This window comes from Equus asinus, chromosome 4 (genome assembly GCF_041296235.1).
Source record: "Equus asinus isolate D_3611 breed Donkey chromosome 4, EquAss-T2T_v2, whole genome shotgun sequence".
Classification (NCBI taxonomy): domain Eukaryota; kingdom Metazoa; phylum Chordata; class Mammalia; order Perissodactyla; family Equidae; genus Equus; species Equus asinus.
The window spans coordinates 73468826-73494901 of NC_091793.1; positions in this window are offsets into that span (position 1 = coordinate 73468826).

Here is a 26076-nt window from a genome sequence, read left to right on the forward strand (position 1 = left end):
CCTCTTATAAGTCTCCTTTTAAAAGATGAGGAATTCAAGATCAGATAGATTTGAGATACTTGGCTGAAATTCCAGGATTCCTGAATCCTAGGCCAGTGTCTTCCTGCTATCATAGGAAATTTCTCACAAAGGTGGAGTTTACCTTTTCTTTTGATCTAAGATTAAAAGCAAGAAAAAATATGCCAAAACCACTTTCTTTTTTCCCTCTGTGAGTCAAATGTCCTTACTAGGACACTGAAAGTTAGAAAAAAGTTCTGACTGTAAATTTGCATTTTTCTATTTACTGACTTAATATTTGTTCAGTACAAGTTTATCCTGAGATCTTCCTACTAATATTGTGTTTTTAAGCCTCATTGTTTTCCCATGTATTTTTTAATTTAACTAAATAAATTAAGAACATAGGTAAATCTGAGAGTTGAAGCTCCAAATGTGATCGTCCATAACTTAAAAATATTGCAATCTGGCCATGTCTCCTGAACTCCAAATATTTATCTCAGGGGCAATCTTTCTTTGCCTAGCAATCCAGGGCCAAGGTTTAATTTGGCAGGCAACCAAATCCTCCCCGGTAACTTGGATCCTTGAATGACTGACTGCCTTTAAAAGGCTCTGTTTTATTAGAGTATGTGATTTAAACATGAAGGCAAGTGGTGAAATCATGGCCAGGGAGACTATCTGAATATAAGGTCTACTCTCAAGAGAGGATTGATTTGGAGTCTATTAAAATGAAATTATGCTGGGCCATAACGTAGGGCATTTGTGCTATAAGCCATGTCAACAGAGCATTTCCATATGCACTGCAACATTGTATACAGGAGGGGATCACGGTGGCAGATTTGTATATACCAGCCCATCCACTGCCAGAGGTTGCTCCTGCCCATAGAGCTTTCTCCTACTCAGCCTTTAATAAACAACCTCTTGTCTTCCTACAGTTTCTCTGGTCCCCAGGCCAGATACATTATCTTTCTCTGTCCTCCCTTGGTGCCCTGTATCTTTGCCAGGACTCTTATCATGCTTGGGTGTAAATGTCAACTTTCTTATATGTCACACCCAAGAGATCATGAGTTCCTTAAGCACAGGAAATGATTTTCATGTGCTTTGATATCCTCAGTACCTAACATAAGAGAAGGTGCTCAATAAATATTTTTGAATGAATGAGCATAAATTGTGGGCAAAAATCCGTGAATTTACTTACTTAATTGGTCTCCTGTCTGTGCATGTCTCTATCATGGCACTTAGCCTATGGCTTTGTAAATATTTAATGACTTACCTGTCACCCTGCTATGTTGTAAATGCCTTCAGGGCAGGAACTGTAAGATAGTCATCTAGGTGCTCCTGGGTGCCTCTCCATAGTGAGGACTCAGCATATGAGCACCTGTTTGTCGAAGGGCATCCTGACCTGCTGCCACCCTCCTCTCCAGCATCGTTTGGCATCACTTCTCACCACTCCCTCCATGACAGGTTACAATAAACATCTCCCTGGTGGCTCACATTTGCCTCTGTATATTTGCATTTGCTATTACCTCTTCCGTCCTGTATACTTCTCTCCTTCTCATCTAATTTGTAATTTTCCTTTAGGCCCAGCTTAAACAACGCCTCTTCCATAAGGACTTGCCTGACCACTCATTTCAGGTTGGGCTAGATGCTTCTAAGACATGTTCACGTAGTCCCTGATGCTTGTTCTATCAGCGCCTTTATTCTACTTTGTTATTCCTTTGTAACAGAATATCTTTTCTGAAGTGTAAAGTCCATGAATTTTGCTCTCCAATGATTTCCCAGCATCCACACAGTGCTTGGCATGGGTTAGATACCTAATAGATATTTTTGAAGAATCAGCATTCAAGTTTTCCCACAATCTGGCCCCACACTACCCAATTTGCCACATTTCCCATTACCTTCCAACTCAATCTCTTTATTCCATAAAATGTACAGTTCTCTCCCTCCCCTATAGTTCTGCCTGGAATGCTTGCTTTGCACTTCCTCCCAACTCTGCGTAAATCTCATTCTCGCCAATAAACTTTCCTTGACTTCACCAGCACCCATTTATTACCTGACCCTCAGAAATCTATTATATTATCACCTGCACCACATGGATTATTTCCTGAGGAAATTCCACCTTGTGTTGCTTGTTGAATGTGGCATTTGCCTCCCCAGCCACAAAATTTGCTTTGGTTGCGTCTGCTGCAGCACCAGCTCTACTCTATGGTGCTCCCTTCACACACCAGTTCATTCAAGCTGGGCAAGACCAGACTCCATAAACACAATCCAGCATTATTATGAACGTGTGAAGGGAAACAGAGGGCATGAAAAACACGCTGTGAGAAATTGTTTTTGATATTGCAAAAGAAGCATCAGTATAGCCAACGTGGGCAAACCAACTGCCATGATTTTATTGGTCTTCTTTGCCCTTATTTTATGGTTTTTTGTTATTTTTACAATATATTTTCTGTGTTTGAGGCCTTTAGATTTCTAAATCTAGCCCTGAGACAGGTTTCAACAAGTTATCTTTGACTTCAATTTCAGAGCATTTTTCACAGGATTGGGAAGTAGCAGACCGTAATTCTAGACCTTGCAACATGTCCCTAAGTAGCTCTGTGATCTTTTGCACGTCACATATCCTTTCTGCATCTCTAAAATGAAAGGTGATGTTTGAATGATTGTAAATGGCCGGGGTAAGGATGGCACACTTTTCTAAGCCTTTCTTCCACCACTCTCCTCTCATATTTATCATCACATTCATTACTGCCCCCATGTATTCACTCCATCAGGAAAGCCATCCTGATTGTTTGTTTTCAACTAGCTGGTGTTCACTTCCCTTGCTCATCATGATTCAAAATTTGCTTCTTCAAAACTAAGTGCCCCACAAGGATGCCAGTTCTTTCTTTTTGCATAGTTTATTTGATAGAATCTTTAATTTTCTGGTATTCCTTATATACTTCTTTTAAATTCTTTGTATTCTAATACATTGTAACGTCCACAGAGTGTAACTAAATGATCTCCTGATAGTAAGAACCAGAGCACCGAAACTCGGGCAAAATGATAAGTTGGCAAAAAGGATGTTGCTTAAGCTTTGTTCAGAGAAAGAATAAGGCCAAGGAAAGAATTGGTCTCTCGCTTAGGGAGTACAATGTTATGTTTAGAATGACAAAAAGTAGATATGTCCAATTCTTATTTTCTTCTTATTTTCTGCATTTAAGAGGCTGAGCTTTAAACTGCTAAAGAGAGAGCAGCCACCCGATAAATCATTGGGTAGAAGGTAAGAGGGTGCTCAAATGCATTAAATAATGAAGATTCCAGATTAATATCAGTGAAATCACAGGGTAGAGAGGATACAGGATTGCACATGTATTTTAAGTTTCTGCTGATAAATCAGGAGATATGAGTAGAAGGGCTGGCAGAGAACAGGAAATGTGAAGTGGTTATCAGACAAAAAGGCTGGGAAAGGTAGTGGGTAGTGACTAGGATGATGCATACTGTGACTGGTTTGTCCAGATTTGCATCCTGGTTCTACCACTTTCTAGCTGTGTGGCCTTAGGCAAGTGGTTTACCTCTGTGCTTCCATATCCTGAGATATAAGAAAGACATGATAATAGTTACCTTTCATTGGTATGAGCACTAAGTTAGTGAACTTTGCCAAGCGTGCGGACTAGCTCCCACCAAAGGGTGAAAGTCAGGAAATGTCAACAAACATTTTTTTTGACATGGTTCTTCTTCAATAGTCTTGAGTAGACTAATAAATAAGCCGAACTTGAGTGTTTAGGAAAGAAAACATTGATTCCTAGGAGCCGTATGGATTCCTGAGAAGCCATGTTCTTAGCCAAGTAGGACTGAACTCATGACCTATTTGATACACACAAGATAGCAGATCAGTGGAAGTCTACAGTGAGTGTCTGTCTACATTCAGCCAAGTGTGAATCGACACTGCTCACAATGATTGTATAGACGTGACAAGGAAATCAGGGGAAAGTATGAAAGCCCATTTCAAAGAGATGTGGAGATGGAACAACTTTCCCCAAAGCTTGCTGATTAATAATTTGCCAACAAGCTGCAGGAGACTGTTTACATGTGGGACCCAGGACTCTGTTTTTAGTTTCATTTTGTTTAAAATCCTCGCCTAGAACCTGTGTGAAAAATATAAAAAAACAAGGTAATTATGTCTGTATCTTTCACCCAAAGGGGAAAGTTGGATAAATGATAACAGATGAATGAAACCAGTGAATGAAAACAGGTCAATGATTTTCATTATCTGCCGTGTTAGGACAATACAAAGATAGTTTTAGGGGTTAAATGTAAACTGCTATATTTAGACTGAAGGATGTGAGAGGTATGACTTGGCACCAATTCTTGTTTTCCAGCCACCTAAAGTCCAATGTTAGGTAAGGATATCACATGCCTTTGAGACACTAATAGGAACCCATTCTCCAGACAAAGGAAGGGGCTACTCTCTCTGTGTCTCCAGATGTGGTTAGAACACACCTGGAGAAGAAGCAGCACCTGACCTTACAGCACTTGTCATGTGCAGGAGTTGTTTTGAGCACTGTGCATGCACTGACAGATTTAAGTCTGTGTCACTTCTTGATGTGATAACTTAAAATGGAGGTTGAGAAACCAGACAGTGTCTAGAGGAAGTAATCAGGATGGTAAGAAGCTAGGATGTCCCTAAGGGAAGTAAACATGCAGAAGATCTGAACACCTTTAATTTATTTTCAAATATTAGCCTGGAAAGGACAGCTAGGATCAAGAGATGGATGTAACTCTAAGGTCTAATTTAAGGAAAATCTTTTAATACGAGTATAGAGCACTTTCTGACCCTGGAGGGCCTGTGTCAAGCTGGAGAATCTCTAGTGAAAGAACCTGTGAGGCAGACCTTGCCCGGGCTGGGTTAGATGACTCCTGGAGTCTCTTTCAATTCTGCATCCTGTGGCTCACTGTTAACAAACGACGATTGAAAAACTACTTTTTACATTAAAAAAATAAGATTGTGTGATTTATGACATTCCATCTACACCATAAAATCTTTCACTCTCCAATACTTTTCAGGTTCCCACATCACAAATATGCTGTTAAGATAAATCACAATTTTAGATGAAAGAGAAGTAAAATAATGACCTAAAAAGGTATAATATCCAGGAAAATGTCCCTGATAACCACTCCTTTTTCTTCAAGTCCATAAGGAAAAGAGACTGCAGTGCTGGCTCTGTCCCTTGTCTGATTCCATAAATGCTCTGCCCCTGGGGACTGAAATAGGGAGCTGCACCACAATTCCTTCTCATGTTTTTCTATCTTTCATCTTCACAGAGGTGTGCTACTGAAGAGAGGCGATTATGTGCCATCAAGTGCTCCCAGAATGTCAAAATCTGGCTCTCCTTAAAAGCCCCTTTTCCCTCTTTAAAGGCACAACTCACAGAATTGTTTTTTGAGGTATGTCTTCTCTCCAAACTTTTCTCTTCACTCACCATTTTCTTGCAAACCCAGGATAGAGCCACAATTTTTCAACTGGCGCCTCAGACATTTCTGCTGTGATCTGTCACTTCACATTCCAGATGAAAATGTTTGCTTCCAGTGTCTTTTTAAGATAAATATGCTGCCTAGATTGTACCTGTTCCAAAAATTGTTGATAATTCTTCATCTCACCTTTTTTCCTTCTATGGCAAATGGCTTGTTGCAACCAATGAAAGTTATGTCCACATAACAGCAGTAGTAATTAGGCTCCCATTGGGGCTATCTGTCCTGCTGTCAGGGAGTAGGGAAAAGTCCGTGGTGCAATTCAATGTAGGAAATGCTGACACTGAGTTGTGGGGAGACTAAATACAGGACATGCTAGATTGTGGGAGTCGTTTTTCCTCTAGTGGGCCATTGACACCCATTATGAAGTTGAGCCTAATTCTTAAGAAGTATATTAAATTCAGACAGAAACTGCAGCTACCAAAAGACACTATGTTAAAGAAACCAGAGGAATGGCCAGGCCAGTGGTGCAGCCATTAGGTTCTCACCTTCTGCTTTGGCGGCCCTGGGTTCCCTGGTTCGGATCCCAGGTACAGATCTACACACTGATTACCAAGCCATGCTGTGGCAGGCGTCCCACATATAAAGTACAGGAAGATGGGCACGGATGTTAGCTCAGGGCCAGTCCTCATCAGCATAAAGAAGAAGATTGGTGGCAGATGTTAGCTCAGGGCTAATCTTCCTCATTAAAAAAAAAGAAAAGAAATCAGAGGAAACAAGATAACATGGCTCATATTTGCCAGTTCTTCCAGGCAGGAGGCCTACAGGATAGTGGTAAGAGGTTGGGTGGGGCTGCCTAGGTTTAATTTCTGCCTGGGATTTAAGTTTCAGGTCTCCGTGAAACTAACATCTGTGGTGTCTCCACCACATCAAGCTGCCTCCCTCTGCTCTCTTATACTTACTTGAGAACTCAGAACATATTAAGCCTTCATTACGTCTGTGTGGAATACATGAAGAGACCAAGATGTTGGATGGCTTATTTAAAAGATAGCCTGATTTGAGTCCCTGATCCCCATCTATGCTGAAAACTTTTCACAGTCATAGACAAGTCACTTTGGCTCTTGAGCCGTTATTTTGTCATCTGTAAAGTGGGACTAACACTACTTGCTCTAGTGGCAACACATCAGAGGCCCTCTCTGATTCTGTCTCTGTAGGGAGTCAGGTGTGGGAAAAGTTGGCCATTTTCAGAGAGTGCATCAGTGACTCCCTGCCTGGCCTTCTTGCCTTCTAAAGACATTGTCCTTGGCCATACCCTGGGAGGACTGGGGGCTTGTTTTACAAGCACAGAAAATTTTCACCACTGACTTTTGGAGACAAACACTACTATTTCTTCTGAGGCTGATGGAGAAAAATTAGTTAAGAAGTGAGGGAAATAAAATGCTCTACATGCAAATACAATAACTATAACCAGAGGGAAAACATCAGAAATACAGTGGTCTTTAATTAAGACTAAAACTAATAAGCAGACTTGTTGCAAATACTGTTCAGATGGAGTTTCAAGGTTCCAGACACCATCTACATTGAATTACCTCCTACAAAGCTGAAGTGTAACTCAGCTCATCCTCAGGAAGATTAAGCTGAATTTACTCCGATTCACTTCTGTGTCAGGACATCTGGCACACTGCAAACATTTCTCCCCATATGTTTGCTTCTAGGTGCCCAGGCAGAAATTCTCCCAATAATGGTCACCATCCAAAAGCTGAGGATTCGTGCATCTTGGAACCCATCTTATCTTGCTAGGGCTGTGTATCTTGTGTAGTTTAAGCAACAGAAATTTATTTTTTCACAGGTTTAGAGTTCAAGATCAAGGTGTTGACAGAACTGATTGCTCTTCTGAGGCCTCTGTCTTTGGCTTGCACATGACCGTCTTCTCCCTGTGTCTTCACGTGGTCTTCCTTCTGTACCTGTCTATGTCTGCATTTCCTCTTCTCATAAGGACACCAGTCATACTGGATCAGAGCCCATCCTAATCATATCATTTTGACTTAATTACCTCTTTCAAGATCCTACATCCAAATACAGTCACATTCTGAGGTACTGAGGGTTAGGGCTTCAACATAGTAATTTTGAGGGGACCCAATTCAGAGCCCCATTTCCAAATTCTGGACAGTGTTCTGTGAGATGTTACTAAGTGTTCTGGGCAAAATTAAAAGGTCAAACAGAAACTATGCACTGTTATCTTCTTGGAGCTTCATGCTGCATGCAGTGACTACATATATTCTCCTGGATTCTTCAGTTCTCTGAGCTGATACATTCCCTTTTGGCTTAGGTAGGTTTAAGTTTGGTCTACTTTTGCTTGCTACTTAAAGAAATATGACCTGTTATGTTACACACCATGGCCATAGGGAGTCCCCACCCTATCCCTTTACCTCCCATTGACAAGGACATCTCTTGCTTACTCTCTTCAACCTAAGCTCTAAAATATCTAGCTTCCCGATTTTTCCTTGAATGCCTAATGCTTCTCTCCTTTTTGAGGGTTCCTTTTCATTCTGTTCTTCCTAATTATCCTTCATAGGATCTCCTTCCAACTTACTTGGGGCAAGGATAATGTTGTTATAAAAAACCTCCCCAAGTCAGATCAACTGGGGATGTCTTGAGAAAGGGAGTTAGGGATCCAAGGGGCTGTTTGGAAGGCAGATGTACAATATTGTTATTTGCAAACATAAACACTGCTCTCTCTCAAAATTTTATTGCAAGTCTAATCCTGTCTCTGATGAATAAATCATCCTGTGTCAGATGAAATCGCCATTATATAGTGACGTCTTTGGCACAAAATCACCTGAAAGTCAAATAGGCAACTGCTCACACACCATCTGGCCCCTCTGCAACCCCCTGTTCTCACTCCATCCTTTCAAATACCATATTGGCTCTGTCAAATTGTCTTTCTATATGCATGAAGATGGGGTATTAGAAGGAGCGACAGCATCCTGAGAGAGCTGGGCATCTGTCTTCCTTGCAATCTGCAAGTAGCTTAAAAACCCCCAAAATGAGGGCCTATTGTCATAAATTCTGAAATAGTCAACTTACACTGTATCCCTCTTTTTATATGTGTGTGAACTGAGGTCCGGAGAGTGAGGAGGAATTGATCATGTCTGAGAGTAATTTCCTAGTAGAGCTCAATTGGAATCCAGGTCACTGGGTACCTGAATAAGTGATCTCTCTACCCTGCTGATTCCTTTGAACACAGGATGACATTTCTGATCCTAAATCAGCAGTCTCTCCTTTGAAGTGGTCAGGAACTCCTTATGTGACATCTCTTCTTTAAATCAAAGGCGCCATTGGGATTTCAGCTGGAAGCTAGAGAACAGACAAAATCTAAGCATCCTTAACGTTAAGGCCTGAGGACATCTGTAACTTCAGTTTCATCAACACAAAGCTGCAATGTTTTAAGCCAACTCACGGGAGCCAGGAATGTAAAATATAATCTGTTAAATAACAAAAAATCAAGCAGGACCCAGGAACTCACAAAAAAGACCAGGAAGCCATGGAAAGAATGGCTTTACTTGCAGTAGAGCTGAGAGACACCTACAATGGGTGATTGAGGGAGGAGTGGAAAAGCACCCATCCTCCAAACATTTTCCTAATAATCCTGCCTTAGTGCCTAAAATTCCACCACTTGTGCATGATTTGTTTGGGTTTCCAACCTTTTCTGCTTTTTTAGAAGTCTCTTATCGAATGGAAACAGTCCTGGAATACATGAGACCGCTTTAGGAATTTACCTGTTGCAGACTGATTTATGTTCCCCCTAAATTCCTATGCTGAATCCCTAATCTCCAATGTTCCTGTATGTGGAGACAGGCCTTTAGGATGGTCATTAAGGTTGAATGAGGTCATTAGGGTGGGGCCAAATCTAATAGGACTGATGTCCTTATAAGAAAAGTAAGAGATACCAATTTTTCTCTCTCTCTGTCCCTACACACAGAGAAGAAGTCCTGTAAGGACACAGCAAGAAGGCAGCTGTCTACAAGGTAGGAAGAAAGGCTTCGGGAGAAACCAAACCAGATGGCACTTTCATCTTGGACTTCTAGCCTCTGGAACTGTGAGAAAATGGGTTTCTGTTGTTTAAGCCAACCAGTCGTGGTGTCTTGTTATGGAACCTCGAGCAGACTAACACTGTCTAACTGAGACAACTATACAAATAAGCTTCAAATCCTTCCTCTGCATTCTCCTTACTCACCCAGAACCTCCTTTGCATGTTACAGCATTCTAAGTGAGCCCTTACCCACTCCTTTCTGACTGGTGTTTCTGTCTTGTTTGGAACTTGCTACTACCCTTTACCTGAGATGTCCAGGCTTTATTTTCCTGTTTTTGACCCTCATCCCTCTCAAAAAATCTTTAGCTCACACCCCTTAAGTCTTTTTGACTCAGAGTGGTGCTATCCAGATCCTAGGATAGTTACTTTAACATTAAATTATAAAGAAAACGTTATTCCTACAACCGCTACCTGACACAACCACTCTTTCCATTTAAGAACACATCACGTGGTAGCCAGTTTACCTATATCAGTTATCAGCCTCAGCTGCCCGACGTGTGCATTATTCTGTTTTACGGATGACAACACTGAGCGTGAGAGGTTAACTTAGCCACAGTCACCCCATCAGCAAGGGGAAGGTGTCCAGACCCGGGCTGAGCTGACTCTCAAGTCCACATTTCTATTTACCTCCTCTCTCTGCTCCCAGTCAGCAGATGAGACAAACGCCCTACTGACCAGTGAAGAAGTTTCAGGCAGTACCGTGCCATTCACCTCTTCCGGGGCTCCTATTTGGGCTTAGAAAATCTCCTCCAAGAATAACCTGGTACTGCTAAGAATATAATTCTTAGAATTCAACCAAGTTAAACAAAGGTTAAGTTGTTGAAGGGCAGGTTGTTGTTTTTAAGAGTCCAAATGGTTAGCCAGCTCTAATTTTCAGCAAGCTTAAGATTAATAGAGGGCAAATTGCAAGGCATATTTTACATGCCCCATTAAACTGGTGGGATTAAGTGTGCACAAAAAGTGATTGTCTTTTGATGTGAATAAAGCACAAAAAGCCGAGACAGAGGAGGCATGGCCCCTAATTTATGGCCCGATAGGAGACTTTATCTGCAATTATCACCTTAACGTCAAAGAGCGTAATATACAGTAATGCTAAAAGGTACACAGCACAAAAGACATTGCATCTTTTGACACTTCTAGGAGGGCAAACTGTTCTCCCTTCCAATCAGGCCCTGCAGCTTCTCCCTAGTGCTGACAGCATTCGTGGCAAAGAGAGTCAGTCCATCCTGGTGGGGCTGTTTGTGTATTGATGTCTCTCAGGCGTAGCAGCCAAGGGCGCCCAGGACCACTTTCTTGGCATCCCATTTCCTTAAATCCATCCAAGTGTCCTTTTGAGCAGATGTGGCTAATCACATCCACTATGCCAATGTTTCCAATTGCTTGGCAATCATAGTATTAAATCTGAGTCTTGAAAAGGACTGAAAACTTGAATTTCTCCCCCAAGGTCTTGATAATTTGAATTTACCCAGAAAGATCCTAAAGGATTAGTGCCAAGGGATGAATCATAGCTCAAAGAAATCCTTTAAAAAGAAATAATTCCAGGAACACTTTAAAGTGCAGTAAAATCTCTATGAAAGGAAGTTCTTTGAGAAAGAGGAAGCTGAAGGATAAGTTGAGTCAGTGAGTTTTTACCAGAGCATCATTTGGGTTTCAATGATTGTTATTGAAAATTTCTGTGTCCTTCATAAAAATACAGCTGAAGTTATTAGCCATTATGCCTTTGGATATCCCTTATTCAAGGATTTAGATAATGAATTCCTGCTTAAATTTGCCCTCTCCTTTCTCCCTCATTCCTGAAACGACTGCTTAACTGTATGCTTTTTTGATGCAGTTAACAAAAGAGTAAAGCTATGTTTACAGCCCAAGAGTTTCAACATACTCAGTTCTGAAGCTTAGAAGATCCCTTCTGTCAGATGGATTCTGTTCTATCTCATTACTAAATGTCTTATCTTGCACTGTGCTCTAATCTATACACAGTCACAAGTTCTTTAAGAAGTCAACAGAGTAAAAATCTTAAATTCAATTTGTTACTAAGAATCTATTCAGCAGCAGAAATCATGGAAAGATAAGGATTGGAATAGTCTTGAAAGGTCGCCTAATCTAACCCCCCTCAGAACCTTGAATTCCCTTGACACCTTGTTGCCACCGCCTACCTACTCATCTCTGAAGTCAGTGCACCCTCATCCACTCTGCTTGTGCTTCATTTGGTCCTTTATTAGACTGTCTTATAAACTCCTTCATGGTGGGAAGTACCCCACCATCAGTAGCTCAACAGTAATTCACAACCCAACAGTACCTTAATAAGTGTTTATTAACTTGAGTCACATGCCAAGTCTCTTAGCAAAGCCAAAAAATAATATTTGAATTATTCCTCATTGATAATTGTGGTAGGCAGGAGACTTGTCCCCAATGACGTACACATTCTAATCCTCAGAATATGTTACCTTACATGGGAAAAGAGGCTGTGCTGATATGATTAAGTTAAGGATCTCGAGACTGGGAGATTACCCTGGGTTGTCTGGTTAGGCTCAATTTCATCAGAAGGATCCTAACAAGAGGAAGACGAGAAGGTCAGAGTCAGAGAGAAGATGTACTGATGAATACAGAGGTCAGAGATGAGAGATTTGAAGATGCTGGGTTTCACGATGGAAGGAGGTCACAATCAAGGAATCCAAGCACCCTCTAGAAGCTAGAAAAGGCAGGGAAATGGATGCCCCTCTAGAGCTTCCAGCAGGAATGTAGCTCTGGGTCTTTATTTTAGCTTGTTTCAGACATCTGACCTCTAGAACAGAAACATAATAAATAAATTTGTGTTGTTTTAAGCCAATAATTTGTGTTAATATGTTACGTTGGGAATAGGAAACTGATAAAATAATCTTGACCAGCCCAAGATTATCATTCTTAACCTTGGGCTGTCTGTAGCATCCTAGGACAAAAGAAGAAATGAAGGAAATGGAATGGAATTTGTACTGACCAGAGAGCATAAAGAGAGAATGTTTTTAGTTCTTCTTCAGAAGCTTTTAATATTTGTTTTTTTTAAAGCTTATTATTTACCTTTTTTTCTTAGCTGAGAATTAAATATACAAAAAATGTTCAAGTATTTGTGGATTCTAATTAAGTTAGAGTCATTCTAGATTTTAGCGTACCATTTTACTCTTTGTAACTTCTTAGTGTATGTATATAATATATACCATATGTACATACATATAGCCAGCTCTAGACATGAGAAACTATGTATGTATAAAACATTTCAAACATCTAAGACTGAAAGGATAAATGGGAATGCCTTTTAAAATTCTAATTAGTATCATTAAGTCATTGAGCATCTGTAAATATAAATTTAAGAAATACATTATCAGATGGAAGATGGGGGTATTAAAATAATTCCCTCAGGAAAATTGTCATTCTACATTTCAAAATACATCATTTCATTACAAAATTAATTTCACCGAAATGATCTATTATTTCACATTTATTAATCAAACTCGATTAGGTTGAGCAGAACTCTTTACAAATGGATGGACAGTGGGTGATGGAGTGACAACTACTGAAGATGACAACTCTGCTCTGATCATCAAGATCTGAATGTGGTTAAACTTGGGTTTTATAGCCATAGTCACTCCTACTGAAAAGAAAATGTGGAACATGGAATAATCTGGAAGTCTTGCTTATGATTCAAAGCCAGACTTGTGATTAGGCTTGTTTGCCTTCATGCAATCTTTGAAGATGAGACTACAAGGAAAGGACATTTGCGAGATCAGGCTTTATATAATTTAATAGGATGGCTCTGCTTCAGTGATCAAGAAACTCAACTAAAACATTATAATGACCCTGTGAGGTAGGCAAGGATTTGAGCGATGCAAAAATGATCCACAGGATGTGAAGTGAACTGGCCGAAGGTCATTTCTCTGCTCAGAGAGTCAGTGACCAGAAATCAGTTCCCCTGTCACTTGCTATTTCTGTCACATCACAATACCTCAAAGGGAAGAAATCTTGTGAAGCCTAGAATATCAAACAGCACATTCTTACTGGTCAAAAAGAAAGTGTATATTAGAGAGAAGACTTTGGAGGAAGGAAGAAAATTTTATGCTATTTTACTTTCTGATGCTCCACCCACAAGCCTTTGGATACAGGCAAAACATCATCCTCCCTCACGTCAGAACCTGCTCCACACATTCTCTCCTCCCTGGCATCCTTCATGTATGCCCCTGCCTGGAATCTTCCAATAGTGGTTCTGCCAGGCCAGCATTCCCAGCTTCTAAGGACTAGTCCAGGTTAAATATGCTCTCTTCCTTCTCTGATTTCTTATTGAGCCTACGTTTTGGATCACATAGTTTGGAAATTATTGTAGCTTGTTTGGGGACACCTGTGCAATCACCAATTGGAGAACCGTCCCTTCTCATGGTCCACCGTGAAGGGGCAGGCCTAAGTAGTCAGAGGGGGCCAATCAGATTTCTTTCCTAGGAAGCTGGACTGGGAGGCATTGAGGTCAGTCAGGGGTAGGGGTTTCAGACGAAAATGATGGTGGCTCATTATTGGCTCAGCCATACTTGGCTAAGAGCAAGATAAAGAAATTGAGGGATGAAAGAGAGATAGAAAACATTTTGAGGAGACAACCAAAGACACTCTACAAGAGAGAAGGAATGTGAGAAGGAAGCTGATGTAGCAGAGACGGAGGAACACTCAGCTCCTGGGTTTCCAGTGCCCAGCGCAGTCTCTCTAGTCTCTGGCTCCCTCTCCTGCCCTTTGATGAGGCATTGACACCAAAAACCCTGGCTTCGCATCCCAGCTCCACCTTTCCCTGTCTGTGCAAACTGAGACAAGCTACTTAGTAATCACAGAGTTTAGTCTCCTCATTTACAGATGGGGGTATTAATAGAACATGCCTCATAATTTTCTTATTAGGATTAAATGAGAATATAAATAAAGTGTTTTGCATGTAACACGGTAATATGCATGACTCATATTAAGCACTCAAAAATAGTGGCTGCAACTGTTGATATTTTTATTATGATTTTTATCCACATCTCTTCCTTGAATTTCTCTTTTACTTGTAGCAACTTGTAGGTTTCTTTTCCTTGCAACCAAAAGAGATTTGAAGACACATCGCCTTGTGCTGGACTCTAATTGTCATACCTGTAGCTGTAGACAGTTTCTCTGCAAAAGTTTCCATGGCAGACACTGTGTTTTTAATCCCTCAAAACCCTTGAGAAGTTAGGGGGAAATTACAGTGTTATTGAAGTCAACATTAAATGTATATCCTAATATCAAGTAAATGATACAGTTTTACAGACTTATCAAGAAATACATGGTTAAAATTGACATGTGAGAATAATTCTAGGTCTCTACCTTTCATCTTATGGTTTTTTTTTTGTGAATGACAAATAGAATAACTCTCATTTTGTATATGAAATAATATGTCTGTACAATTAGTTTTTCTTTTGTCTAAAGAATTGAGTAGCAGTACTCTCAAAACAGTAGGAAAAGATAAAAAAGAGAGTTTGTTTACTTGTTAAGTGTTATGTTATATACGTTATTTGTATATTTAAGATTTCAGATTTTCTTTTTTTCTTTGCTGAGGAAATTCGCCCTGAGCTAACATCTGTGCCAGTCTTCCTCTATTTTGTATGTGGGTTGTGGCCACAGCATGGTCACGAACAAGTGATGTTGGTCTGCGCCTGGGATCCAAACCCAGGCTGCTGAAGCAGAGTGGGCCGAATTTAACCACTAGGCCACAAGCCTAGCCCCAGATTGTTTTTTAATTTAATAATAATAATAACAATAAAAACCATTGAGAAAGCCTGACATAAAATTGGGGCATAGTAGGCACCAGTGAATCATTAGTAAGGCCCTTTGAAACCCTCGGTCTTATATCCTGCCTTGTTGGCCACACCTGGTGTCATCCAACATTCGTTGCTTCTGGCTCTGGCTTCCCACACCCATGGAGGGAATGGCCATAAACTGAGGCAGGACCCTGCTTCACCAAGTCAATTGTTGCTAAAGGACCTTAACTTTAGGCCAGATTTTCTAATTTTGGACCTAGGATCAAGGCACTCCCTCCCAGAGACTCCCTTACCAAGAGTAGGTCTTTGTTTTTCGGCATACCTTAGTGTAGTCTACAGGCCTGAAGATGAGCCAGACCTGGCCTGGCCTTGGAAACTGCCCAGTGAGTACATTTACCTCCAAAAATTGCTGTTTTGACAGACAAAGCCATTCTGATTGCATGGGCCTTTCTTCCTCCTCACCCTTCCCAACACCTCAATATGCAACTGCCCTAAACCATACATAGTCAGGATCCCTTGTGGTAGATGTCAGAAGATATCATATCACAGTGAGCCAAAAGGAGATATCCTTGAAGAGATCAGGTATGGCTGGATCCAGGTGCTCAAACAATATCTCCAGTAGTATCTTTTTTAAATTGTTTATTTTTCTCTTGGTTGGATTTATTCTTCAGTCAGCTGCCATTAGTAATACCAAGAATGGACACCAGTAACTCGAAGCATGCATTCTATCAGCTTAACACTGCAGTGAAAGACTTAAACTGTTATCTAGTAGTTCCAACAAAAATCCCTGGGATGACTCTCACTGGCCAGGTTAGGGATTGCATGCTCACATCTGAGCTGTAAGACTGACAGGCTGGGAACATGCCTTCAACCCCAGCCTGCCAATGCCAGAGCGTGAGATCAACTCCCCTGAAACCATGGGGACTAAGACCAGGAGAACTCCGGCTTCCTGAAGCCAAATCAGAGAGCAGCCACCCAGAGGAGGAAGAAGGGATTCTTAGAACAAAAACAAGGATTCCTCTATGCCCTCTCCAACCCATCATCTCCCACTCTCTGCCACTTCGTCTTTATCTTTGTTACGCCTCTTTTAGTTCTTGGTCATTCAGCTTCTTTTTCAATCTATGTATTTGTTTCTGTCTATACCATTCTATCTTTTCTCCTGCTTCTCTAATTATCTCTCTGCCTGCCTCTCGGCTCCTAATTGTCCATCACCTATATGGCTTCTCCACCCTTCCCCTCTCCCAAACAGTGTAGAAATTGAGTCCCTTTCAGCCTGCAGCCCTCAGATTCTTAATATACTGTATATCCCCACGGTGCTCTATAATTTACCTTTTTTGTTCTCATTTTGCTGGTCTTTACTATTTTTAGTTGGTCTTTTTTGCTCAGTTGGAAGCTCCTTGAGTGGTGAAGGGACCACCTGTTGGTTAGTCACCACTGAATCACCAGGATCTTGCAGAATACCTCGCACACAGAAAGGGTCCAAATACTGTCTGTTGAATAAATAAGTGAATGACCCCAGTGAGAAAAGTCTATATGGATTTGCAGCACACATTTTGTTTTTCAAGATCTATTCTAATGAGCCCCAGGAGATGAGAGAAGAAGAAAATGAGTAATTGGGGTCAAAACCAAGGAATTCCTACACCTGTCCTAGGGAATTCATGATTTGGGGAGAAGTAATAAATCAATAGGCATCTTATATGTGTAAATTTATAAACAAATTTGTAGATTGACAAACTAAATGTAAATTGACCGCTAAAGATATGATACAAAACCACAATTCTTCAGCAGAGCCCCCATGAAAGCACACATATTATCTAGTAAGAACCTATGTAAAAATCAAGATTATGTTTCTATTTACTAATTAACATTTGACATCCACTGGGCATCAGTGAGTTTGACCTAAAAACAGAAAGGCCAGCAATTTACAACATCCTGTACTTTAGCAACACTTTCATCCGGGTGTTTGTATAGACAATCACTTCAAACAGATTCAGCTGTTAAGTCCATTTTCATTTAACAAGACTTAAAAGTTTTCTGGTAAGTTATCCATATAATTACAGGTGTCTAGATCGCAAAACCTTAAATGTTACCTCCCTAGTCCCTCTACTGGACAAAACTAAGCGTATAAAACCTGTGATTTACTTTAAAAAAATTAACTCAGCTTCTACAACATGCTGGATAAACTAAGCCTTGGGTTATTTCATTTACCCCCCAGAAAGCTCACTTTAATCTTCCTGGGAGGGCTAAAGAAACGCAGTGACCCCTGTAGCATATGTGTATACATCCATCCAGGTTAGGACGAGTTCAAACTATCTGGGCAAGGGGAGAAGCTAATTAGAACAGGCTCTCCAGCTCTGGGTGTATCCGCCCTCTCATTCTCACGTTCTTAGTGTTCCACATGGTGTTCAGAATCAGGAAGCAACACACTGTGCGTAATGTTCTTGTCAGTTGATTTGGGGTGGAGCATTTAGAGACTGAGTTTTGAAAAAGAGAGAGACACACACACAAATAACCTCTTTGATGAGACAGATTTATCAAGATGCAGAAATACATAACAAGGACACACATATGCATACATATAACATACATGGATACATATATATAACATGTATGTTTGTCTAAGATTAGAAACTAACGTTTACCGTGATTTAAAAAGAAGACTAAAACTGTTTGGAAAGGACAAAAACAAGCCTCTTATACATAAATTTCAAATTTATTCTGATTAAGCCAAACCAAAATTAAGTAAAAAAAAAAAAAAGCAAAATAAAATCTGGAGACAGACCTGATTCAAGCTTCTATTAAGTCATCAACTTTCTGATCATGGACAAGTATCAATTTTTCTGAAACTCAATTTCTTTATCTGAAGAAACAGGTGGGGAGAATTCTATGAGAAATATGAGGAAACATTTATTAAACTTAGTGTTCTATCCAAATACCAGTAATTAATACCAGTAGAAGGTTGGATGTGGGGAACAAAAGGCACACTATATTTGAAATGTAAATTTGTCACAAAGAAGCACACAGGGCAAGGTTAAATTCAAATGTTTTGAGACTGTTTTTGAACAATAAAGGCAATTCTATATCTGTATCTATATATTTCTGTGGAGAAAGATATCTTTCATCCAAAATACATAACTGGGTTCACTACCTGTATGAACTAGCCAACAGTAATACCGGGCTTGTCTATTATAATACTTCCCAAATCTGATAAGAAATCTGGGTGGGCCTCGTGAAAATCAAGTAATTGTATTAATAAAATTACTTAGTCTGGTAGAAAGAATACTGAAGTTAATCTAAAACAAATCTGAGCTTCAGTTTCTTCATCTATGAAATCTGTTTTGTTTATTTTGAGGCAAAGTTTATTTAGAGGAAAGAATAAAGAGATGAATACAATAAGACCAGAAATATGATAGCAGTGGATGATAGCAGAGAATGAAAATCCAATCTGAAAATTCAGATGTTCCCAAGGAAGAAACGGGAACAAAGAAAACCGAAATATAAATAAAAAGTTCACTCAAAGAAGATGTAGGAAAGTTGAAAAAGGTATGACTGACTGATGAAATGTGGTCACAATTTTAAAAGCCGAGTTAGTGTAAATAGACCTTATCTACTCATATACTGATAATTTTTTTAAATACTAAAGGAAATGATATACATTTATTCATGTACTATGCATAGAAATAAGTATTTAATATTACAGGAAATATTGATGAAGATTGAAACCTGTCATATTGGATGGCAGAAATAAATTAATTTAAGCAAGATGTTTATAAATGTTCTCAATTAGAGGATTTAAAAGATAAAATTGTGCCATTAGATGAAGTAAAGGTCAAAGCAAAAAAAAAAATGATGAGTAGGGCAAAGAGCATCTTCTTATATTTCCACAGAAGACAGAAATCTTGAGTCTTATGCACACCTAAAAGCCATTTTTAAATCATTAAGTAAAAACAAACTTCACTGAGCACTCTACGTGCCGAACACATCACTACCTACTTTACTTACACAAAATGTACCATAAAAGGAAAACAAATGGAAATCCTGTCCAAAGTGAAAGCATACAGAAAAGCATAAGGAATTCTAAATGTTCCTACATATGATATCTCAATTGTCACAATAATTTGTTGAAGTTTGGCTGGCTATGGGGCAACGTGAGTGTAAACTGGATTAACACATCAATTTCCACTCTTTGGGATTTTAAGAAATAGGAAAATAGACACTAGGAGAACAAGTGACACCCAAGGATTAGTTTTATTCTTGAGGCAAGCCACCCCTAAAAGAACAAAGCCTCTGCTGTGGCTGGTGGGATGGCATGGTTGGAAAATGTGGACAAAGTGAAGTTCTCTTCTTGTTCCTCTTTAACTCAGTATTGAGGGCCACCTGCAGCAAGTGCTGGGTTTACAGAGCAGACTCTGACTTTCCCATCCAGCTGCTATTGGGCAGGTGTGCCTTACAACCGCTCATGAAAGTGCACAGCTAAATAGCAACCTTCTTCATACAATAACCTTGTCCAGATGTGCTTGTGGCTTGACAGCGGGAAGCGGAGGTGGAGCACCCACCTCACCTGAGCAATCCTGGTCCAGGAGAAGAAGACGACAGGAGTGAGCAGCCTTTGCTAACACACTAACTCTATGCAATGGGGAAGCGTGACTCAATGAAGGTGAATTTTTCAACTGCGGAACCAGATCCTCTCTTGGTGATGACAGCAAGTAGATGGAGAGCTAAATAGAAGACACATCTTGAGCACTTTAAGAGAGGGAACAAAGGGCTGAATTTTATTTTTCTGGAGACCTAGGTAAGAATGAGACACAAAGAGATGTCTCCTTACAGAACTCTTCAAAGTCAACAACATTACTCCCACTTTCCAAGGCAGGAAACAAGAGCTGAGACCAATTGTGTGACTTACTCAAAGCAACATATCGTATAAGCTATGACATACATGTGAGACAATTATAAAGCACCTAAAACCCAAACTGCTCTTAACACTGACTAAAAGTAAGGAATTCAGAGAAGAAAAATTAGTGCGGGATGTCTTGAGCAGGAAGGAAAAGTTAAGCTGGCATTGAAGTTGAGGTGAAAACCACTGTTGAGGTTATAAACAGTGTAAGTCCAGCTTGTACTATAAACAGCATAAGTCTAGCACAAATGGATGAGATGGATATCATTTCATCAATATAAACAACATTCAGAATCACCCCAGATAAGCAGATACCCAAAACCCCTTGGAAGTATAGACTCCACAGGTAATTAAAAAGCTAGAAACTTCAATGGTCATAACAAATATAAAAGTGGTAACCACCGCCTACACAGCTCCTGGAAGGAGATTGAGAAGGAAGGATAGAGATAAAGGGGATCTGACCATACTCATACTGATCCGTTTCACTTTGAGGGAGTCACTACTTTGTTTTCTTTTATTTTCTGTGTAAGACAAAATCAAGTTTTCTTTCCCTCAGGTAGATCTGAGCTTTTCAGAGGCTCTTTATAGCTTTGGCTAATCAGATCCACCTAAATGTGGAAATGATCTTTGTGTAATTGGGAGCCTCAAAGACATCAGATCAAATGAGAAACAATAGAAAAAGAAAAGAAAATGAAAGAAGTACTCATTAAATTTCCCTCTATTATTTATACATTGAAATAAAGGGATTCACTCAAAATTTTAACATACAAATTATAGTACCCTTTGCAATAAAAAAGCAGTCCCTAATATTGTCATGGGAAAAAGATAATACTTCTTTAATGGTCACTTATATCATTTTTAATACATACAAGTGGTACATTCATTACAGGAACATCATAGCAAAACGTGTCATAATGAGAAAACACAGGCACATTATACCCACAATCTATTTCATTATTATGATTGCTTTGCAACTAGTCTATATTTAGAGGAAACATCTTTCATCCTAATGTGCAAACGTTCTGCTTTAGGACAAGATAGTCCATGAATGGGAGCAAAACAAAAATAGTAAAACTAGCAAAAAAAAAGAAAAGATAGGTGTGTCTATCAAACTTTGGTTATGTGTGTAATATCAAATTCTGAAAGTAGCAACACAGCATGGCAGGGCCTTTTAGAGGCCAACAGGAGTCAGCATCCACTACTGTCTTCTTGTGTCCAGCAAAAAGTCAAGTCAACAAAATCGCTGAGGAATTAAAATGTGACATGAGCCTGGTATCATGTCAGGAACCAAAATCAACATTCAAAAGTTCTGCAAACGATAGGTGGTAGTTGCAAGGTGAGTGTCTATTCTCACTTATCATTTGATCCCAGCACTGAGTTCAGGCTCTGGTACATAATAGCCCCTTCCGAAGGTCTTTGTTGAATGAATATTGAGTGGCTGACTTGAAACTGAAATTCACAGAGAACTGCAGGGAACTGGTGGGCAGAGAACTGTGCCCAGGGCTAGAAGTAGAGCCAGTGCCTGCCAGAAGGAGGGTTGAGAGTGTGAGTATGGAATAGTATGGGCACTGCAGAAGCTACTATACAGTAAGCCAATGGAATTTACATTAATAAGAGGTAAAAGCCAGAAAGAGATGAGAAGTGCAGTGAGTACCATAGATCCAGGCAGACACCTTCCAGAATCTGTTAAATCTAATAAAAACGGACAGGGTCCTGTTTGGTTCAACAAGGGAACTTTTATTCTGTGTATTTACTATATATAAATTACTGACACAACTAATATTCACAAAGATAAACATAGTATGGGTCTTCCTCTTCCAAGGAGCTATCAATCCAATAGTGTAGAAAGGCATTTAACTACTGACCTTATCACAGGCAAATTGAAATATGATCTCAAGAGGTTCAACCAAACCATCATGTCACCTAAAGATGATGATGGGAAAGTAATCATTTGAGGCTGAGGGAATAGCATAATGGCATAATGGTTTTTACCTTTTTGGGAGTCACAGGCCCCTTTAAGAAGTTAACTAAATGCACATGTAAACTTACGTATAATTGACATTAAGGTACCAAGAATTCATGGGCCCCATGAAACCCATTCTTAGATGCCTAGATCCGTGGCCAAAGAGTAAGCCAAACACAAAGCCCACAAAACACAGGTGACCGAGTATAGCCCCTAATGAAGCTGGAGGGGAAGTTTTGGACCTGGTCAAGGAGGGTCTTGAACATCACATTAATGGTAAGTGAAAGGATATTAAATTTAGATTTGCTACTAATAGCACTGCAAAGCTGTCATGAATCTATTAACCCTAGATGAAGAAAAATTTCAGTGTAAACAAATATATCTGCTTGACTTGATCTTAAATCAGCATTCCAGATAGAATGAAATTAATGAGATAGTGAATATAGGAAAAGATACAAAGAAAGATTTCTTATGAAGCCATGTTGCCTTTTCCCCAGGTCCTGCTCCAGCTATTCTGCCAAAGTCCTTGCAGATCAGCTCATATAATTCACAGAATCATCAGAGAACTTCTTCTGTCAGAGGAACTATGTCCGTTCTTTCCTGACACCATGATCCTACCAGGTGTCACCTCTACATGCCACACGTACTCAGGACTGGCCCTCAGCAAGCAAGAAGTAAATGTTGTCAACTAATGTTGGGACAACATGCAAATCAATTATCCGCTGAACTCGTCTTTGCAGCTGCAGTTCCCCTGACCTCAAGGTTGTCTGTTCATGCTCTCAGCTTCAGTTACACTCCTGTTTCTTTAGGTCAGCCACTCCTTTGACCAACTACCTTGCTTCATGGCTTCTAGGAGGTTGAATACTTAAGTTTGTGGGTGCTCACCTGTTCTTGGAATTCTTTCTTGATCGTGCTTTTCTCTAAGTCTATTCTTGTAGTCCTATTTCTTACCTGGCCTCTGATAATCCCCTTAAAGCTTTACCGTTTACATCTTCAGTGTCTTCTTAACTTCTATGCTTCCTATTCCTCTTTCAGTAACCTGATCCTACTTTTGCTCATTCCCTGGCATAACGGGCAAGAACATCAGATCTGTAGATGCTTGTGCCAAGGCCCATCACAATGATGGGACATGGCTAATGCCAGGCAGAGTGGGAACACTTCTCAAAATTGGAACCTGATGCAATGAAGCAGGACTTGGATTCCATTGAAAATGTACATGCGGTTACCTTAATCAGGAAATGAGTAAATTAACAGGTGCGTAGAGGAAGAAGGCATTTAGAAGGGACTAGACAAAGTTGGCAGTGGGACAGGACAATGGAAGAGTTGGGGCAGAGATGTTCATCATGCGGGTCATAAGAAAAAGATGTTTAGAGGAAGGTGGAGCAATTTCTAGAAAGAAAAATAAATATGAACGTTTAGCAAAAGAATGAAAAACAATATCCGTTCTTCTTCTCTCCTTTCCAGGTGCATCGAAACCTACAACATGGCAAACTTTAGATTTATGCAATCAATATCTTTCTGAGTGCCAGCTACGTGAGAGGTACTCTTCTATGTCCTTCTGGCTTTATCACAACAAAGATCTCTTCCTTTATAGAGATTTATTCTAGCCAAATGCTCCCTTTCTGACCTCAGTTGCTCCCATCACATGTAAAATTAATCTGGCCTGGCCCAGTGGTGTAGTAGTTGGGTTTGTGTGCTCCGCTTCAGCAGCCCGGGGTTCGCGGGCTCAGACACGAGGTGAACCTTTAGATAACTCATAAATCCATGCTGTGGTGGCATCCCACATACAAAACAGAGGAAGATTGGCACAGATGTTAGCTCAAGGCCAATCTTCCTCATAAAAAAAAGATAAATAATCTAAATTGGGCTTTTAAATGAAATATCTTGGATCTAATCTTGACCTTCCACTTTCTGGTTATGTGGGTTTTGACATGTCATATAGAAAACATTCTAAGCTTCAGCATCCTTATCTGCAAAGGGGTCTGGTGATAATTACTCCTGATTTGTGTAAGAAGTACTCCAATTAATGCACGAAACCTCTGTGTACAATGCCTGACATGCTGTAAATACTCAATAAAAATCAATTACTGTTATTATTGTGGGTATCTGCTGAGACAATTTGTAATTATATCTGTGATCCTATTTACTTTATTAGATGCCACAAAAGTATAAGCAGTATATTTGAGTCATAGAGAATAGAAAAAATTTTAGAAACTTCAAAAAATCTGAATGTTTGCCATTCCCTACAAGGCCCTGTGTGATCTGGCCCGGGCTCTTTCGCTCATCTCACCTCAAATATTTCTTTCTCCCCTCCAGACTCTGGTGACTGTGGCCTCTTTGCTTCTTGTTGGAAACCCCAAACCCAACTCTCCTTTCTTAGAGTCTTAGCATTTGTTGCTGCCTTTGCCTGGAACTCTCTCCTTCCTTGTCTTTAAATGATCGTCTCCTTTCCTAACCATCCGATCTGCAGCCCCTTCCTGCCTCCTGCTCCCCACTCCTCCTCTTCTTTATTGTATTCCACGTTTTCTTTGCCTCATGGCACTATCACTTCTTGAAAATTTTATCATTTACTATTTTATCTCTTGTTCACCTGTCATTATCAATCTCCCACTAAAATGTAAGTTCCATGCACGCAGAGGCCTTGAATGTGTGATGGGTCCCTAGCGGCGAGAAGAATATCTGGGACATAGCATGCAAAATAATTGTTGAATAGATGAGTGAATGAGTGGATAAAGAAATGAATGAATCATTGGGAAAGAAGCTGATAATTTCTTTGGTCTGATTCTTATCTTAACATGCTGGGACTATGACATTTTCTATCATTTGCATAGATGGGAATATCCTACACATAAATGTTAACCATGACTCCTTTTTCTGTTTGCTTTCTCTTCCTTTTGCATATTGTCTTGCAAGCATTTACTTATTTCGCTTGTTCATTTATTTATTCTGCAGAGAACATAGACGCTTTTGTAACAAGTATGTGAAGATGTTTTGATATAACTATAAAATTAAACAATACTTAACTGCTTTTTTCAGGGGCCACAGAGACCACCAGCTTGGCACTTCAGCTCTTTAAACAAACATAAAATTTAGAGCAGATCAGCTGCTAGCCAGTTAATCATATTTTTTACAGTTGTGGAATGTTGACCTTAAAAGGTCCTCTGAGGTTATCTAATGCAGATCCCTCATTCAGCAGGTGAGCAAATTACAGTCCAAAAGGGTCAGGGATTGCCAACAACCTTATGTCTATTAGCAGCAGGGACAAATCCAAAACACTGGCCTCCTGACTCTGAGGCCAGGGCTACATTTGCTCTGTGCCAGAAAATAAGGAAATGATGTTATTGTTGTTTTATTGCCTATGGAGATAAGTTAAGGAAGAGCTTATTCCAGCTAGAAACCCAGAACAACAGCGATGCAAAAATCATAAACAAAGGAAGGGCTGAATCCTGATGGATATTTATAGGTATTCAAACCCTTACAGGCTATGACTACTCAACAAACATCTGTGATTTTCACATGTGCCATAAAGGGCTTTGTCTTTATTTCTAAGACTTAGATAACAAAGGATAATAAGGAATTTCACTTGTATGATTCGCAATAGAGTTGCTTTTATCAGCAGGTGAGGAAAAAAAAGGCCAGATTTCTCATGAAATACCAATCAACATTTAAAAGCTCAGTGCTATTGTAGGTGGAAAAAGCCACTGTGTGTGTTCCGCTTCAAAGACAAGTTGATATTTTAAAAGGGTTTTTCAGGAGCAGAAAATTGCTAAAAATTAGACCATTTTATGGGTAGGAAACCATAAAATTAGTCCACTGTAAACCCTGGCTTTGTGTAAGTTCCTATAATTATATCTTACCTACATTATTTATCATTGACAGTGAAGCTGCAAGCAAAAATGGT